The 18,844-nt window shown below is 45.1% G+C and overlaps 1 protein-coding gene across 18 annotated transcripts in view; it reads left to right on the top strand.

Moving 5' to 3' along the window:
• Positions 1-18,844, top strand: part of eps8a (epidermal growth factor receptor pathway substrate 8a) — a 200,908-nt gene that overhangs the window by 69,235 nt on the left and 112,829 nt on the right. Inside the window, exon 1 of one of the 18 annotated variants that reach the window (XM_038811141.1) lies at positions 15,082-15,210. The exons of the other annotated variants lie outside the window; for them this stretch is intronic. The gene's annotated coding sequence lies outside the window, so the exon portion shown is untranslated. Of the gene's footprint in view, positions 1-15,081; positions 15,211-18,844 lie in introns of those variants that run through there. 18 annotated transcript variants of the gene reach the window in all.

Raw genomic sequence — 18,844 nt, forward strand, 5'->3', positions numbered from 1 at the left:
TGCTGAATGACTTTGTATTATGTTTAGTCAGAACCAAGCAAATATATCTACCTTGGAATGGAAAAATCTGTTGAACTGTGAATACAGAATTCTGCCTTAGTAAAAGACAAGTAAGGTGCATTGTATTTCAAAAAAATTGTATGTGCTTGCAAAATCAGTATGTAGCAGAGCAGTTGTGTACAGATTAACAAAATTAAGACAGCTTTGTTTATTGTCTTTTCAAAACCCGTGTGCTTGATTTTCCCAGTTGATTTAGTCAGTCAATGATGACAAAGGAAGAAAGGGAAAAACTTGCATTTATGTGGAGTTTTCGCGACCGTCGTCAGCTTTGAAGTGTCCAAAGTGTAGTCACTGTAGTAATGTAGGAAACGCAGCAGCTAGTTTGTGCCAAGCAAACTCCTGCCAATAACAATATGATGATGACCAGTTGATTTTCTGATGTTCATTCAGGGATAATTATTGCCCAGGACACTGGGGATAAATCCCCTGCTCTTCTTCAAAATAGCGCAGTGAGAACTTTTTCCATCTACCTAAGCAGACAGAAGGGGCCTTGGATTAACGTCTGATCCAAAAGACAGCTCCTCCGACAAGTTACTCCATCAGTACGACTACGACACTGGAGTGTCAGCTTTGATTTTTATGCTTAAACCCTGGAGTGGGATTTAAGGCGAGAACCTTGCAATTCAGAGTTGTATGTGTTGCCACTGAGCCAGGGCGGACACTGAGGGATCAACCACCAGGGAACAAATTTTAAAATCTCTGAATTTAGGAGTGAAAGGATGAGTTAAGTAAGGCTTGTCGCAAGACTGCGGCCCACTATCAACTTTCAACTGATTAGAAACATCGCAAGTTAAACTAAATAAGAACCAACTAAAAATGCAAAGCCACTTCCTAATGTGAAAAAGAAAACAAGTGACCCTCCAGGGGAGTGTGGAGATACATATTTTAATAATTCAGACACCCATTAGAACTTGTCATTGCACCATAATGTCTCTTCCTCAGACAAAGTGCTGGATATTGGAACAGTAGTGGTCACAGATGTACTCACCCAAACCTCATTGGAAATATATATCAGAAGCAGTATTTCAGGATTAAATTTCCAGCCGCTGCAGAGAGATTGTAAGAAAAAGGGGGAAAAGCTTGGTTCCCACTCTCTTCTGGAACAAATGCGTTGCCCGTTTGAAAGCCAGCGTTACTAGAAATCTACCAGCAGAGATCTTGTAATAATTTCAACATCATAAACATAAGGTCACATCAACAAAACCAGGTAATCCAAATTGGCCAGCTTGTTTGAAAATCTACGTCTTGAGGAAAATCAGTGGTCACTTAACTGCATATTGTTTTGACTTTTATTGTACTCCTCCCTTATTTCTGATGCCTGTGCATGTGACATCGCACTTTCATTATTTTCCGTCTGGTTTAGTGGTTAGCTCTCTCTTTGACTTAAGAAACCCTTGTTTGATTGGCTCTTTATTGCTCATGGCTCTCTTAAATATATTTAAATTCAGTAAAGGCATATCCTTGTGAGAAAGCAACTTGAACCTTTGTGACCAACTAAGGAAGCTAAGTAGAGCAGGCAGTTCTAGCCTTCTCACCTGATCATTACAAGATATTAACCCGATGGTGGTAATCTTCTGGGGCGACGTGGTGGTGTAGTGGTTAGCACTGCTACCTCACTGCGCCGAGGATCCGGGCTCGATCCCGGCCCCGGACCCGGATCACTGTCTGTGTGGAGTTTGCACATTCTCTCCGAGTCTGTGTGGGTTTCACTCCCACAATCCAAAGAGGGTGGATTGGCCATGCTAAATTGCCCCTTAATTGGAAAAAGAAGATAATTGGGTTCTAAATTTATTTTAAAAAAAAGATGATAATCTTGTGGAATATTTACAATAATGTGCCGGGAAGACCATTGAAGTCAACAGCATTATTGAATTGAGAGTGAAGATGGGGAAAAGACTAGCAGATGGGGTTGAGATTGATCAAGTGCAGATGGTTTTATCATTTTACTTTTGTGCTGATTCTGGATCTATTGCTCACTCAGCTTACTGCCTCATCTGGGGCAGCAGGGTAGCATGGTGGTTAGCATAAATGCTTCACAGCTCCAGGGTCCCAGGTTCGATTCCCGGCTGGGTCACTGTCTGTGTGGAGTCTGCACGTCCTCCCCCTGTGTGCGTGGGTTTCCTCCGGGTGCTCCATTTCCTCCCACAGTCTAAAGATGTGCGGGTTAGGTGGATTGGCCATGCTAAATTGCCCGTAGTGTCCTAATAAAAGTAAGGTTAAGGGGGGGTTGTTGGGTTACGGGTATAGGGTGTATACGTGGGTTTGAGTAGGGTGATCATGGCTCGGCACAACATTGAGGGCCGAAGGGCCTGTTCTGTGCTGTAATGTTCTATGTTCTATCTCTTTCTTTCAGAAGACTGGAAAGTGGGAGACTATTTATCAGGGGAAATAAATTGCTGCAGCTGCATTTTAATAAATGATATTGACTAGTAGTAATTATATAAAAGGTAAGCATTTTGCTTGGAACAAGTTAGAAGAATAATGCAGTAAAGCGGTGCTCAGTATGGGCAGTGTTGTGCTTTTAGTGTGTGTGAAGATGCCATTAAGTTGGAGATGAGGTAATTGTCTTTCCTCCAGTTTGTATTGACTGCTTATGTCGCTACTGTTGTCACTACGCAGATTTTTTACCTGTTGTTGGGCAGGTTGCATCCTATTGTATCTTGTAAAATTAGTGTTGTGGCTATTATTCGGCAAATCCATTACCGGTGTGGTTGGACTGAGGCTGGTTGGGTGGCGAGTCTTGGCATGTGCCGTGTATCTTGGGCACGATTGCTCTGTGCAGGATTGGGCCAGGTCCTGTACTGTAGTTGGTACCCTGTTGCCCCTTTATGTTTCGGATATACCTTCTTAGCCGGGATGTTCCGAGAGGCTGAGTGAGTTTTGAATAAGCAGCCTTTTCTCCTCTTTGACTATGGTGAAAGGCGTGCGCCAGAGGATCATGGACTCATGTCAGTGCCCTGGTTCTTTTTGTCCCGAGACACTCTACTCCTTGTAGCTTTTCTTTTTTTCCTGTCTCGGTTAGTTCATTGGGAGGTGCTGACTGCACTGACTATAATCTGAATATATTGTATGAATATTTGCTGGTCCTCTCTGTATAAATACGTGGAATTATAGTTTTGTATTGTGCCAGAGTTGAGGGTTTTGTTGCGTCTGGTGATGTATGTAAAATATCTCTTTAGAACTGGGGTCCTCAAATTTTTTCCTGTCATTTAAAAATTTTAATTTTATTGTGGGGTTAAAGAATCCGTGATTGGTTCCTACAAGGGTACAGTACAGACAGGTCTGATATCCGAGATGAGGATGTTACAGGATGTTATTGGTGCCTCTGGTGTGTCTGGAGTTGAGGGAGAGATGTTCTGGTTTGTGCCTGAACATGGCGTGAAGATCTTGACCGGAATTCTTATGGTCATTGCGAGCAATTGCCGTGTGGCAAGGTGTGCACCATTTCACCATGTTTTCATAGCCATACCCTCTTCTCCCTTCTCTGGCAACGTGGAGAGGCGGCAAATTGAGATTAGCGATTGTACTGGGCCAACTGTATTGTTCTCCTGTCGTCTATGTATGTTGAGACATTTTTTGCTATGCTTACCATGCCTGTGGCTTGTTGCGTTATTTGTTTAAATGGAAAAAAATTTCATTAAAAATACTTACTTTTTTTTAAACTATGATTGAAGGACCTAGAAATTGGAGGCATTGATATAAGCGTAGTGCAGAGGATTTGGCATGGAGAACCAAGAGAAACATTTCTGCACAAATGGTTCATTGAAGCAGAGACCATTTGCCACTTAAGAATAAGTTAGATAATTTGCTAAGGGAAAGGGATATGTGAAAAGTCGGGTGCACAATTTGGAATGGAAGATGAACTCTCGATATAAACAGGTTGTGTTTATTCTGTCCTTGTGCTTTTGTGGCAAATTGTGTTACTCTCCCTTTGCTGCCAACCGAATGAGACCTCAAACATGACTGAATTGGTTAAAGTACAACAAATAATCACTATCATTGTGGGAAATGAGAAGCAGGTGGACAAGCCAGTTTATTTGGTGTGGTGGTGTCTCTTAAGGTAACATATTAATGGAAGTTTGGAATCAACTCTGATCACCATGGCAGACTTAGCAGTGAGGTCCTTGAGCAGGCCATCTCAATGATAATATCTGGAAGGGCAAATAATGATTACTGGTTCTTCACACGCTGCTCCGGTAAAACCTGCAGGAGAACAAAAGCTGCAATGGGCAAGATTGCGCAACCCAGGAAGCTGACCAGCGATTTGCGTAAGCAAGCTGACTTTAGCTGTTTACATTTCAGCAATGCTCCTGGCTGAGCAGGAGGTGAAGGGAGGGTCCTCCAAGTCCTGGTTATGTCACCTAATGCCAAAACTTTGTGCTGTGGAAAAAGGATAAAGGGCATGCACACAGGCAAACTTACATCCTGCAGACAAATGTAGATTTTGCAGCTTGTACACAATGATAATTGGTTTCTGCATGTGTCAGGAAATGGATTAATCCAACAAGGCGAATGTATTGGAGCAATTGTTCCTCTTTGACAAAACATTGGCTGCTGAGAGAGGATGGAGAGGTGGCAATTGATGATTTCTCTTTGGAAAGCAGGTGTTTTTGAACCCCCCCTCCCTTCAAAATTCCTTCGACAACAAAGCTAGCTTTCTGCACAAATTAACATTGCTTATTTAAGGCCCAGTGCATTGCGACTTTAAATAGGACAGACATGATTATGTGAGTCCAAAGTTTAAAACAGCATCTAAGTGGGAATTTGATAGTTTGCCCTAGCTGTGTGGTTGTTGCAGCCCCGAATGGTGCAAAAATTATAAATAAGGCACAAAGTTATCCAAATCCTATCCTCAAAATTGTTTTTTGTTGTAAAAAATTTAGGGAGCAAATTAAATCTAGCAAAATTTGCCATTTGTGCTGAGACTTGTCATATGTTTTTGCTGCTGAGTTATGCCAAGGATCCTGTTGGTTGGTTTCTGTTTGCAGTTTGTGCTTTAAGCTAAGCAATACTGTGATTTATTCTGTCATTCGGGAGTATCTTATATTCATGAAGGATATTGTACTGTATTACTGATGCACAGTATGCATGGCCACGATAGTGTAGTCTAGTTTAACCAACCGTCATTATATAAAGCTTTGGTCCATCAATTGAGCATGGAATGTTTAGGTATGGGTGAATACCACAAAGCAAGACATCTTCACTTTGGAGAGATGCCAGTATTGAAGTAATCTAATTTACTTCCCAAAATCCAATCAGTTATAATTCTTCCAGCTGCCTCATTTTACTAGCCAGAGTTCGTCATGACACTTTAACTGTTGAATGTCTTTTGTGCAGTTAAGCTTTCTTCCTTCTCTACTCAATATCACTTCTTTTCCACATAGTCGTATTTGATAGTTTCAGGAATACATTTTACCATGAAACTAATTGTTTAATGTGCAACTTGACAACCTTTGAGCTTAAACCTTTGACCCACAATCCAACTAATCATAGTGGCGTCGGCAATGTAATTTGAAACCATGAATGATGGCTAGTAGGGATTTAATATTTAGTGCTGAGTAAATGGTATAGTAGTAATTTATGGGCAGCACAGTGGTTAACACTGCTGCCCTTGACTTCCGGTGGCAGCTATAAAGGAGTAAGTCGCACATTTAAAGGCTTCCGTTTGGGTCGGACTTTTGGACCTTTTCCCCCCGAATTTTTACCAGACTTGACAGAGGCAATTGTGTACTGAATTCCCACATAGGTGCATGGAGAGGAGGGCTAGAAGAACTCGCAATGGCAGAAAAAGACGAATGGAGAAGGCTTGGGCTGAAGCTGCGGCGGATGGAAGCATGGCGGAGGACCGGACCTCTGGCTCGTCGACCCAGTGGTCAACGGAGCAGCTGATGCAAGTTATCCAGGAGGACTTCGCCAAGCAGAAACAGGACTGCTTGGACCCGATTAAAGAGTCAATTGCGCAGCTGGAGCTTAGATTGGATGCCCAAGATCGGGCGATCCAGAAAGTAGAGAATGCGCTGGCTGACCAGGAGGATCATTAAACTACGGTGAAGTTGGGAGAGGGGATAGATTTATAGAATTATAGAACAGTACAGCACAGAACAGGCCCTTCGGCCCTCAATGTTGTGCCGAACAATGATCACCCTACTCAAACCCACGTATCCACCCTATACCCGTAACCCAACAACCCCCCCCACCCCCCTCCTAACCTTTACTTTTTAGGACACTACGGGCAATTTAGCATGGCCAATCCACCTAACCCGCACATCTTTGGACTGTGGGAGGAAACCGGAGCACCCGGAGGAAACCCACGCACACAGGGGGAGGACGTGCAGACTCCGCACAGACAGTGACCCAGCCGGGAATCGAACCTGGGACCCTGGAGCTGTGAAGCATTTATGCTAACCACCATGCTACCATGTTGCCCGGGATGCTGAGGAACCAGCAGAAAAGGCTCCTGGAAAAGGTGGCGGACCTGGAGAATAGGGCCCACCGGCAGAACTTGAGAATCGTTGGGCTCCCGGAGGGGTCCGAAGGGGCCGACGCTGGGGCATACATAGTGGGCATGTTCAAGAAGCTGCTGGGGGGATGGGGCAGTCTCCTGACCCTTGGAGGTGGACAGGGTTCACAGAGCGCTCGCGTAGAAGCCGCGGATGGGAGACCCCCCCCCCCCCCCCCCCCAGCCAGGGCAGTGGTGTTGAGATTACACAGGTACTTGGATAAGGAGCGCAATTACAGTGGGCCAAGCAGACACGGAGCTGTAAATGGGACAACAGTATCCTGTGGATCTATCAGGACCTGAGTGAAGAGGTGGCCAGGAGAAGAGCGGGATTTAACCAGATCAGGTCGACATTTTTAAAGAAAAAGGTGAAGTTCGGGCTGCTGCATCCAGCCCGTCTCTGGGTCACGTACGAGGAGCAACACTTTTTTATTTTGAGTCGCCTGAGGAAGCGCTGGACTTCACGAAAAGGAAAGGACTGGTGGTGGACTGAAAACTTTTGAACTTTGCTGCAACGTTCATGTTTAAAAAGTTTCTCATTTTTCGTTTTGTGGATGCTATTTGTAATGCCTTCTGTATTGATTTGGGGCCAGTTGCAGAGCTGAGTGGGTTAAAGTTTACATTTGCACTGTTGGGGGATGGAGATGTGCTTGTTTAGATGTTGGATCTCTTGCTTGATCTTTTCTTTGTTGAGCGGGCTTTTTTTCTGTCGGGCAATTGTGTTGGGACTGTTTGTCATTTGAATATGTGTGTATGAGCGGGGGGGGAGGGAGCAATAGGTGGGAGACTTTCTGGTGCCGGGGGTGAGGGCCACCAAGCTAGCTGGGCGGGCTAGCTCATGGAAGCGGAGTGGGAGATGGGCAGATGTTGGGCTTATCAAAGGGGTTGATTTAGTGTGCTGTTGCTAGGGGGGGAGGAGGGAAAATGTTCTGCTGACGAGGGAGGGACTGTGTTTGAGGGACAGAGATGAGGTTGGGGCGGAGGCTGCCTGGGAACGGGCCGGTGGAGGCGCGGAGCGCAGGCTGGAGACTGGCCCAAGAAAGGTGATGGCTGATCGGCTGGGGGGGGGGTTTGCAATGAGCCCCCCCAACTAGGCTGATTACCTGGAATGTACGAGGGCTCAACGGGCCGGTCAAGCGGGCATGTGTGTTCGTGCATTTGAGAGGACAGAAGGCGGATGTGATAATGCTGCAGGATACGCACCTTAGAGTAGCTGACCAGATTAGATTGAGCAAAAGTTGGGTCGGTCAAGTCTTTCACTCGGGACTAGACTCGAAGACTAGAGGGGTCGCGATCCTGATAAACAAGCGGGTGGTGTTTGAGGTGGGTAGAATAGTATTGGATGTGGGAGGCTGGTACATTATGGTCAGTGGGAAATTGGAGGGGTTGCAGGTGGTACTAGTAAATGGAGGGGTTGCAGGTGGTACTAGTAAATGGAGGGGTTGCAGGTGGTACTAGTAAATGTGTATGCGCTAAATTGGGATGATGTGGAGTTCATAAAGAGGATGCTGGGTAAGATACCGGACCTGGACTCGCATAAGTTGGTAATGGGAGGGGACTTCAACACAGTTATTGACCCTGGTTTAAACCGGTCAAGCTCAAAAACAGGCAGGGTGCTAGCAATGGCAAAGGAACTAAAAGGGTTCATGGAGCAGATGGGGGGTGGACCGTGGCGATTTGGGCAGCCGAGGGTGAAGGAGTTCTCCTTCTAATCACACGTGCATAAAGTGTACTCCCGGATTGATTTCTTTATTCCGAACAGGGCTTTACTGATGGGGGTGGTGGACACGGGGTACTCGGCGATCACAATCTCAGACCATGCTCCGCACTGTGTTGTCCTACAGATTAGTAAAGACAGTAACCGGCGCCTGCACTAAAGGTTGGACGTGGGTCTTTTAGCAGACGAGGAGGTGTGCGGGTAATGAGGAAATGTATTCAGAAGTACCTGGAAGTCAACGACACGGGGGAAATTTTGGCAGCCGTGGTCTGGGAAGCATTGAAGACGGTGGTTAGAGGGTAGCTGATCTCTATAAGGAGAAGGTAGACAGGGCAGCGACGGACCGACTGGTAAAGGAGATATTACAGATCGATAGGATGTATGCGGACACCCCAGAGGCAGGGCTTTTAAGGGAACGGCGGAGGCTACAGACGGAGTTTGGCTTGTTAACCACAGAGCAGCTGAGAAAGGCGAGGGGGCGATCTATGAGCATGGAAAGAAGGCCAGCAGAATGCTTGCACAGCAGCTTAGCAAGAGGGAGGCAGCCAGGGAGACAGGGAAAGTAAAGGATGGAGACGGGAACCTGGTGGGAGATTCAGCAGGGGTGAATAAGGCGTTTAAGGATTTTTATGGTCGGCTGTGTGGGTCGGAACCCCCAACGGGGCCAGAGGGGATGAGGCACTTCCTCGGGGGGCTGAACTTGCCGAAGGTAGACGGGGAGCTGATGGAAGAGCTGGGGTCCCGATCGGGCTGGAAGAGATAGTGGAGGGTCTGAAGGCCATCCAGTTGGGTAAAGCCCCAGGGCCGGACGGGTACCCAGTGGAGTTCTATAAATATTTCTCTGGGATATTGGGACCAGTGTTGATGAGGACATTCAATGAAGTAAGGAAGAGAGGGGTGCTTCCCCCGAGGATGTCACAGGCCAAGATTTCGCTGATCCTGAAGCAGGACAAGAACCCGGAGCTGTGTGGGTCCTTCAGGCCGATATCCCTATTGAATGTGGATGCCAAACTGCTGACCAAAATTCTGTCCTCCAGGATTGAGGATTGTGTTCCGGACGTTATTTGGGAGAACCAGACGTGGTTTGTTAAGGGAAGGCAGTTGGTGGCCAATATATGAAGGCTATTAAACGTGATCATGATGCCCCCTGGAAGGTAGGGAGGTGGAGTTGGTGGTCGCAATGGACACAGAATGCCTTTGATCGAGTAGAATGGCAATGTCTGTGCGAGGTGTTGGGACTGTTCGGATTTGGGCGGGGCTTTATTGACTAGGTCAGGTTGCTGTATCAGGCTCCTGTAGCGGACGAACAGGACAACAAAGGACTATTTTAGGCTGCATCGGGGGACGAGACAGGGACGCCCCCTCTCCCAACTGTTGTTCGCGAATGCCATAGAGCCGCTGGCAATTGCACTGAGAGGCTCAAGGGGCTGGTCCGGGGGTTAAGGGCACAGTCTTGCTTTACGCAGACGACCTGCTCCTGTATGTATCGGACCCAATAGAGTGGATGGAAGAAATCATTAGGGTTCTGGGGGAATTTGGCCTGTTTTCAGAGTATAAACTAAATTTGGGGAAAAGTGAGATGTTTGCGGTCCAGGCGAGGGGACAGGAGAGGCGATTGGGGGAGCTGCCGTTTCGAGTACTAGGGGGCAGCTTTAGGTATCTAGGCATCCAAGTGGCACGGGAATGGGAACGGCTGCACAAGCTAAATCTGGCCCGACTAGTAGACCAAATGAAGGACGATTTTCGGAGGTGGGGTGCGCTCCCGTTGTCATTAGCTGGGAGGGTGCCGACGGAAAAGATGATGGTCCTCCCGAGATTCCTGTTTGTGTTTCAGTGTCTCCCCATCTTTATTCCACGGTCCTTTCTTAAATAGGTCAACAAAGTGATCACTGGCTTTGTCTGGGCGGGCCAGTAAGGAAGGTGATGCTTGAGTGGAGCCGGGGAGAGGGCGGGCTGCCGCTGCCAAACTTTAGTAACTATGATTGGGTGGCGAATATAGCCATGATCAGGAGGTGGGTGGTGGGGGGAGGGTTCGGCATGGGACCGTCTGGAGGTGGCTTCATGCAAGGGCACCAGTTTGGGGTTGTTGGTAACGGCGTACTCCACCAGCCCCATGGTGGTGGCAACCCTGAGAGTCTGGGGGCAATGGAGGAGACATATGGGAGCAGAGGGAACATCGGTTTGGTCTCCAAACTGTAATAATCACTGGTTTGTCCCGGCAAGTATGGACGGGGGGTTTCGGAGATGGCAGAGAGCAGGGATTGAGAGGATGGGGGGATATGTTTATAGAGGGGAGCTTTCCAAGTATGTGGGAACTGGAGGAGAAGTTTGGATTGGCGAGGGGAAACAAATTCAGGTACCTGCAGGTGCGGGACTTCCTACGTAGGCAGGTCTCAACATTCCCGTTCCTACCACCAAGAGGATACAGGACAGGGTAGTTTCCAGAGGGTGGGTGGGAGAAGGGAGCGTCTCTGACATTTACAAGAAACTTATGGGGTCAGAGGAGACGCAGACTGAGGAGCTGAAGCGCAAGTGGGAGGAGGAGCTGGAAGGAGAGATAGCGGATGGTCTATGGGTGGACGCATTGAGTAGAGTCGACGCATCCACAACATGTGCCAGGCTCAGTCTGATACATTTCAAGGTTGTTCACCGGGCTCACATGAAGTGGACCGGATGAGCAGATTCTTGGGGTGGAAGACAGGTGCGCAAAGTGTGCGGAAGGGCCAGCGAACCATGTCCACATGTTCTGGACATGTCCAAAGCGTAGGGGATTCTGGCGGGGGTTTGCAGATGTCATGTCCAAGGTGTTAAAAACAAGGGTGGCACCGAGTCCAGAGGTGGTGATTTTCAGGGTGTCGGAAGATTCGAGAATCCAGGAGGAGAAAGAGGCGGACGTTCTGGCCTTTACTTCCCTGGTAGCCCGGAGACGGATATTACTAGGATGGAGGGACACACAGCCCCGAAGTCGGAGACCTGGCTGTCTGACATGGCTAGCCTTCCTCTGTTTGGAGAAAATCAAGTCCGCCATGAGAGGATCAATGTTGAGGTTCACCCGGAGGTGGCAACCGTTCGTCGACTTCTTTGCGGAAAATTAATCGTCAGCAGAAGGGGGGTGGAGGGGTTAGTTTAGCTTAGAGTAGGGGGTTAATAAAGGTGGGACCTGTAAGGGCAGAAGACGGCTTTTACACTATGTTTAGATTCATGTACATGGTTTATTTTGTTGTTGTTGTTGTTGTAAAACCAAAAATACTTCAATAAAATATTTATTTAAAAAAAACACTGCTGCCCTCACAGTGCCAGGGAACCCGGGTTCAATTCCGTCCTTGGGTGACCTTGTGTGGAATTTGCACTTTCTCCCCGTGTCTGCATGAATTTCCTCCCACAGTCCAAAGATGTGAAGGTTAGGTAGATTGCCCATGCTAAATTTCCCTTTGGTGTCCAGGGATGTGCAGGTTATGTTACGGGGATAGGGAGGGGGAGTGGGCCTAGGTAGGGTGCTCTTTCAGAGGGTCATTGCAGATTTAATGGGCCGAATGGTCTCCTATTCTGTAGGAATTAATCACATGAAAATGGGGACGGAATGAGACCTGGTCGAAGACACATCTGTGGACGGACTCCATTGCGCATCTTGAGCAGAGGGAGAAGGATGATAGGTTTATTTTTTTTTTAAAAAAGGGTTAGACGCTGTTGAGCAGTTTCTACTTTGCTTCTGGTTATTCTCCCTCAAGAAACATTATCCCCAAATATTCTTCACGATCAGCACTATTGTGTTGCCTTGTTTTGGTATGTCTGCATTGTCCAGCAATTTACTCACAACCGACGAATGTCACTGGCGTTTTATTGCAACAATAGATTCACTCTCCAAAAATAAAAACTGAAGCGGACTCAAAGAGAAGAAAGCAAAAATATAAAGCATTGAAATATATAATGGAAAAGTGAAATAATAACCCTGGCAGCCTTCTGTCTCGTGAACCAATCGGTTGTTTCCTGGTGATTGGTCAACTGTATTAAGTATCCCCTGGTGTGGCTGCGGAGCCCCACTCTGACCTGGCAGTTTCTGCTGCACTTGCTGCAAATGAACGCAGGTTGGCTGAAATACCAGGATGCCGGCCTCTTTAATTTTCTCTGGGTCCTCTTCTCAGCTAGCTGAACCTTCCATTTCGCTTCGCATCTCCAGATACCCGTCATTCCTCCTTGTGTCCTTCAGCCACTGCCTCCCAGTTGTCTGTGTCCGTGTCCACCATCTTCATATCTTGCTTCTCGGTGTACTTTTAGCAGAGGTATGGGTGCACATCAATTCGTGACTCAGTGGTCAGTTCAGTGTATAGAACGTCTTGGGATATATGCCCATCATTCACCCCATGAAGGTGAACAAACGTTGCAGATGTTAGCTTCGTAATAATGTATGCTGATGGAATTAGCATGCTCCAGTATCCCTTGAGTGGTGACCGTGCCGTGTCAAGAGATGACGATGATAGAAACTTTTTAGTCTTTCCTCTTGCCAGGTGTATGTCGTCCAGGCCTCGCACTGTCGAATAGTGCACTGAAGACACAGGCTGAGTAGACTTGCAGTTTGGTGTTCTCTGTTAGATTGCTGTTGTTGCTCTGCTTGGGTATAACAGCTGCGGTTTGTGCAATGTGCAGCATAACTGACTTTGTGTTGCCGAGATATGTGAAACTAGCAAAAACTTTTTACGGTATGACAATGTAATACTCAATCAGCATTACTTATTTTTTTTTAAAAATCCAAATTAAGGGGCAGTTTTGTGTGGCCAATCCTCCTACTATGTGCATCTTTTGGGTTATGGGGGCTAGACCCATGCAGACACCGGGAGAATGTGCAAACCCAACACGGACAGTGACCCAGGGCCGGGATCGAACCTGGGTCCTCGGTGCTGTGAGGCAGTAGTGCTAATCACTGCACTACCGTGCAGCCCAATCAGCATTGATAATGTTTTGGACCATTTATCTTCCTGATGCTGATGGCCAACCCAATTCTGTACAAGAGTGAGATGTGTCCATTTTCTGCTGAAGATATTCCTTGATGCATAATGCTAGTGGCTCATTTGGAAAGAATTGCAGCGCTTTGCTGATCTACTTCTACCCAAGAAACCAACCTTCTCCTACTTATTGGTGTCATATGCAAAACAGTGATTCAGGTGTGCACCGTCTGCTCAGAGGTATGCTTAAGAGCATATGGCCTCTTTCCAAGAGAACATTTTCAATGAAATGATTTTCTGTTTCCACACACAACTTTAAAAAAAAAATAAATAAATTTGGAGTACCCCAATGATTTTTTTTTTCCAATTAAGGGGCAATGTATGGTAGCACAGTGTTGCTACACAGCACCGGGGTTCCGAGATCGATTGCCGCTTTGGTCGCTGTCTGTGCGGAGGCTGCGTGTTCTCACCGTGTCTGCGTGGGTTTCCTCCGGGTGCTCTGGTTTCCTCCCACAAGTTCCGAAGGACGTGCTTATTAGGTGAATTTGACATTCTGAATTCTCCCTCTGTGTACCTGAACAGGTGCCGGAGTGTGGTGACTAGGGCATTTTCACAGTAATTTCATTGCAGTGTTAATGTAAGTCTACTTGTGACAATAATAAAGATTATTATTATAATGTGGCATCATCGACATAGAGCAATTCTTTTTTTATAAATATTTTTTATTGGGTTTTTGAACACAGTACATTTACAGTTATATACACAGATTGGAATATATATATATATATATATACAATTCTGAGGACCTGGCGCACTTGTGTCTTGGATCTCAGGCCGGCAAGCAAGGCTGTGAACAGCTTTTGCAAAGTGAAAAGTGTGACATAAAGGATGTCTGTGTAAGACGCAACCCTGTTTGACATTGCAGTGGATCTAGAAAGGTTCTGATGTTGACCCAATATAGCTGACCTTACTTACCCCCATGTTGTCCTGGAAGGAGGAGGTGGAATAAAATGATGAAGTGCAACAAAAAGATACAGAAAAAAAAGAGCCTGAAAGGCAGGAAGAAATAATTTACCAATTGAGGGAACTAAATATAAAATGTTGCACTTTGTAAGTGTTGCTGGAGTTTTTGCCTTTGCATGGTTTTGTGGAATTTTACCAAACAACAAAGATGGGTACAATCTGCTTTTAGCAGTCAGTCAGCTGACTTCTGGCAAGACGGCACAGTAAGGTACAGCTACTGGCCCCTGGACCCTTGAGTTGGGTCACAGAAATGTTGGCAGGATTCCTGTTACTGATCATTATCCAGTAACTGTATGTGGACAGAAACTGTCTTTGATGTAGTGCCTAACAGCGGAGTTGAATAGTCTGTAGGCAGTCTTCCAGGCTAAATGAAAATGGCTAGTTCAATGAGGTACTGGAGGGAAGCCAATTCCGACAGAGCTCTACCCCAGCATGAACAACCTCCTTTTAGGTTAGATGGGGAAACTTTAACAAAAATACTTTCTTAGAAAATAATAAACTAGCCCTGAAATATTTATTGGCTTTCAATCAAGTTGGGAATGATATTTTAGTGATTAACTTGAATCAAATGAGGTCATGAGAAGCAAACAAATCACCTTTTATAATGTTTCTCCCAGCTGCATGATGCAGAATGTGTTAAATATTGACAATATTAAATATCTTTTTTTTTGAACAGTGTAGTCTTTGGGTATTTTGAAGTAACTTGTTAAACCACCTTGCAATACCACATTCTGCTCTTGGCCGTTCTGTGATAAGAGACCTGTTGGCTTAGTCATTAACTTTTAATATTGTGAAACCCATAAAGGGTTCATCCTGTGACAGATAGCAGGAGCAGATGTAATTTAGGACAGCAATTGCATGTAGTCTGCGCTCTTGTTTGAAATATGTTTTATCATGTTTAAGATGTGAAAATGAAATTGTTAGGTGTGTGCTAAATCCAAAGAGCATTGACTGTTCATCTGATTCACAAGGTAAGGAGATGCTGTGAAATTGATAGTTGTGCAATTATGTAACATGTCAACACAGGCCAGTTCAGAGTAAGGAAGGATTAATCTAGTCATGGCAGCAGTCTGTTGGAAGTTCTGCATGTGAAAGACGATTCGATTTGTGGCTTCTGTTATTGTTAGAGGGAGTGTTATTTTAAAAAAAAACTCCTGGTTAGTTATTGTGCAGTCTTATTTCCAAGTGGTGTTTGCTCTGCCCGTTGTACAGGGTGTGGTTTTACTTGGATTCTGTAATACTACTTGACTGTCAAATCTCAAGAGTAAATTTGAACCAGAAGGTTAAAACATAATTCATCCCAAAACAATCAGAAACAGATTCACCGAGCGCTGCAGTGTGCTGGTTTTAAAGACTTTAAAGCTAACACTTTCTCACTTCATCTGTTCTAAATGTGTAAAGAATGTGACGGAGACCCCAGTTAGCCATAAAACAATGCAATGAGTGGAGCGATTTTATTACTACTAGTCAGAGTTGGCAAACTCATATTTCCATAGAATGAAGTCTCTTAATGAATGTTCCTGTAATAGTGTATGTTGTGAGTACTTCAGCTTGTTCAAATTAACCTCGCAAGAGGAATTGCTTTACCGCTCGTACTATTTAAAAATAATGTCTCTGGTAGTAAGGTTGTATAATTTAATAGCTTAAATTATGGCAGCTATTTTTTTTTGTTGGCTTGGTGTTGGGCACAAAACAGAAACCATTCGTGTTGTAAAATTTCTACACCAAGCTATCAAGAAATCCAAATTAGTGACATTTCTGTTTGCCCAGTATGAAGTACGCTCTTGTTGGGGCACATTACACTGAAGAATTCTGAAGCATTTATGTGCAGGTCCTATTACTGAGTGTTTTCACCATTTGGAGGTGCCAAGTCTCAGCTGTCAAAAGTTTCCACAGTGCAGTTCTGAATAGTGATTATCCATTAGCAATATGTTGAGCTAAATTGAAGTATAAAACCAAAATTCAGCATTTATGCAGCTTTTCAATCAGCTTGTCATGTACAAAATTAAACATGTTAACATCCTCTCGGGCTGCATCACAGCCTGGTATGGCAACTGCTCGGCCCAGGACCGCAAGGAACTTCAGAGAGTCGTGAATACCGCCCAGTCCATCACACGAACCTGCCTCCCATCCATTGATTCCATCTACACCTCCCGCTGCCGGGGGAAAGCAGGCAGCATAATCAAGGATCCCTCCCACCCGGCTTACTCACTTTTCCAACTTCTTCCATCGGGCAGGAGATTCAGAAGTCTGAGTACACGGACGAACAGACTCAAAAACAGCTTCTTCCCCACTGTCACCAGACTCCTAAATGACCCTTTTATGGACTGTCCTCATTAACACTACGCCCTGTCTGCTTCATCCGATGCCAATGCTTATGTAGTTACATTGTATATCTTGTGTTGCCCTATTATGTATTCTCATGTATTTTCTTGAATTCTGTTCAATTCCCTTTTCTTCCCATGTACTGAATGATCTGTTGAGCTGCTTGCAGAAAAATACTTTTCACTATACCTCGGTACACGTGACAATAAACAAATCCAATCCAATCCAATCCAATCCAACCTAGGTTGTAGAGATGCCTCAGACAAATAGTAAAAGTTTGGGTGTGAGAAACTTTTGCTTTCAATCCCTTCTATCCTTCCAAATTAAAATAATGTCACTCTAAGGCTATTTAGGAAATATGTTGTCCTATGAAGATGCACATCGTAGTTGAACTTCAGATAAACTAATCGAAGGATTACAAATCCAAGGACAGCCATGTAATTCATAATAATCTGTTTACATTATCGTTGACAATGCCATAGTGATTGGAGTCAAGTTCATAAGTGAGTGTAAACCTGAAACACCGCTTGATGCATCCAAAGGAACATCATCTTGTAATCTTGAGAAATGTTAAAACTTTGATCTGCACTGTTGAGAATGCCACCTATCTTTGTGTCAACAGCAAATTTTGATATGTGGCTTTCTATCGCATTTCTAAGTGAATTGTTGAGATTCCTTCCAAGACACCACTAATCACATCCTACCAATTAATAATAATAATCATCTTTTACTGTCACAGGTATGAAGTTACTGTGAAAAGCCCCCAGTCGCCACAATCCGGCAATTAAAGCCTGCCCATCATTCTACCTTGTGTCTCGCCACTTAGCCAGTTTCCTAACCAGGACAATAATTTGCCTTTGATTCCATTAGCTTCCAAATTAGCCATAAGTCTATTTGAGGGACTTTATTTTATACCTTCTGGAAGTCTATATCAATAATCTGTTCACAACTTCATGTACCTCTTCAAAAAAATTCAATCAGGTTTGACAGGCCTGACCCATCCCCTGCAGATCCATGCTGGCTCTCTGGTAAACTAAACATGTTCAAGGTGTTCAGTAACCTTATCCTCAAATATGAAGTCCAGTAGTTGTTAAGTGAACTAGATCATAGAATTTACAGTACCGAAGGAGGCCATTCGGCCCATTGAGTCTGCACCGGCTCTTGGAAAGCGCACCCTACCCAAGTTCAGCAACTCCACCCTATCCCAATAACCCAGTAACCCCACCCAACACTAAGGGCAATTTTGGACACTAAGGGCAATTTATCATGGCCAATCCACCTAACCTGCACATCTTTGGACTGTGGGAGGAAACCGGAGCACCCGGAGGAAACCCACGCGCACACGGGGAGGATGTGCAGACTCCGCACAGACAGTGACCCAAGCCGGAATCGAACATGGGGCCCTGGAGCTGTGAAGCCATTGTGCTATCCACAATGCTACCGTGCTGCCCTATAATTCTGTTCTATAATTCCTTGGCTTTCCTCTCTCCTTTCTTGTACAGCAGAGCTAGACGCACAATTGTTTTGTACAGCAGAGCTCTTACCCCTCGGGTGTATAAACTAGTTCCGTATTAGATTAAATTAATTTTTGAACACCTTATGTTCGGTCATTTTGTTCAATGGCAGATTTGCCCAGCTTGCTATGGACATTGTAGTCGCCCTAATAAATCTAGAATCTGTTTCTCTCTTTCAAATGCCGTTTAATTTGATCATATTGCTATCACTATTTGATCGCTATTCATGCACAGTTAGGTTATTAGCTAAATCTGGTTCATTGGTCATTAGTACATCTAATATGGCATGCCCTCCGTTCATTCCAGGTCACATTGTTACAGAAAGCTGGCCTAGTTGCACTCGAATTCATGTAGTTTGCTTATTTCAATCTGGAAATTAAAATTGCCTATTAACACCACTCTATTACGTACTTGTCTAATCTCTGCATTCCTGCAATCAACTTCACAGCTGCCGCCAGCGGGGTCTCTGAACAACTCAATACAGTTTGAAATTCTTTTTCCATTTCTTTATTCTACCTGTAAAGCCTCCACTGTAAGCTTACCTCTTGTTATATCTTCTCTTATCTCAAAGCGATTTCCTCCTTAATCACCGAGACCAATTCTCCCTCTCGGCTGTTTTTTCCTGACTTTCTTGAAGACCTCATAACCTGTTTTATTTCGTTCCTCTCTTGACTGTCTTCCAGCCACTTGTCATTAATGGATACCGTGTCATGCCCTCCAATTTGTATTTGTGCCGACAATTCATTCAACTTAGTCCTTATGTGCC

This window comes from Scyliorhinus canicula, chromosome 11 (assembly GCF_902713615.1).
Source record: "Scyliorhinus canicula chromosome 11, sScyCan1.1, whole genome shotgun sequence".
NCBI classification, from domain to species: domain Eukaryota; kingdom Metazoa; phylum Chordata; class Chondrichthyes; order Carcharhiniformes; family Scyliorhinidae; genus Scyliorhinus; species Scyliorhinus canicula.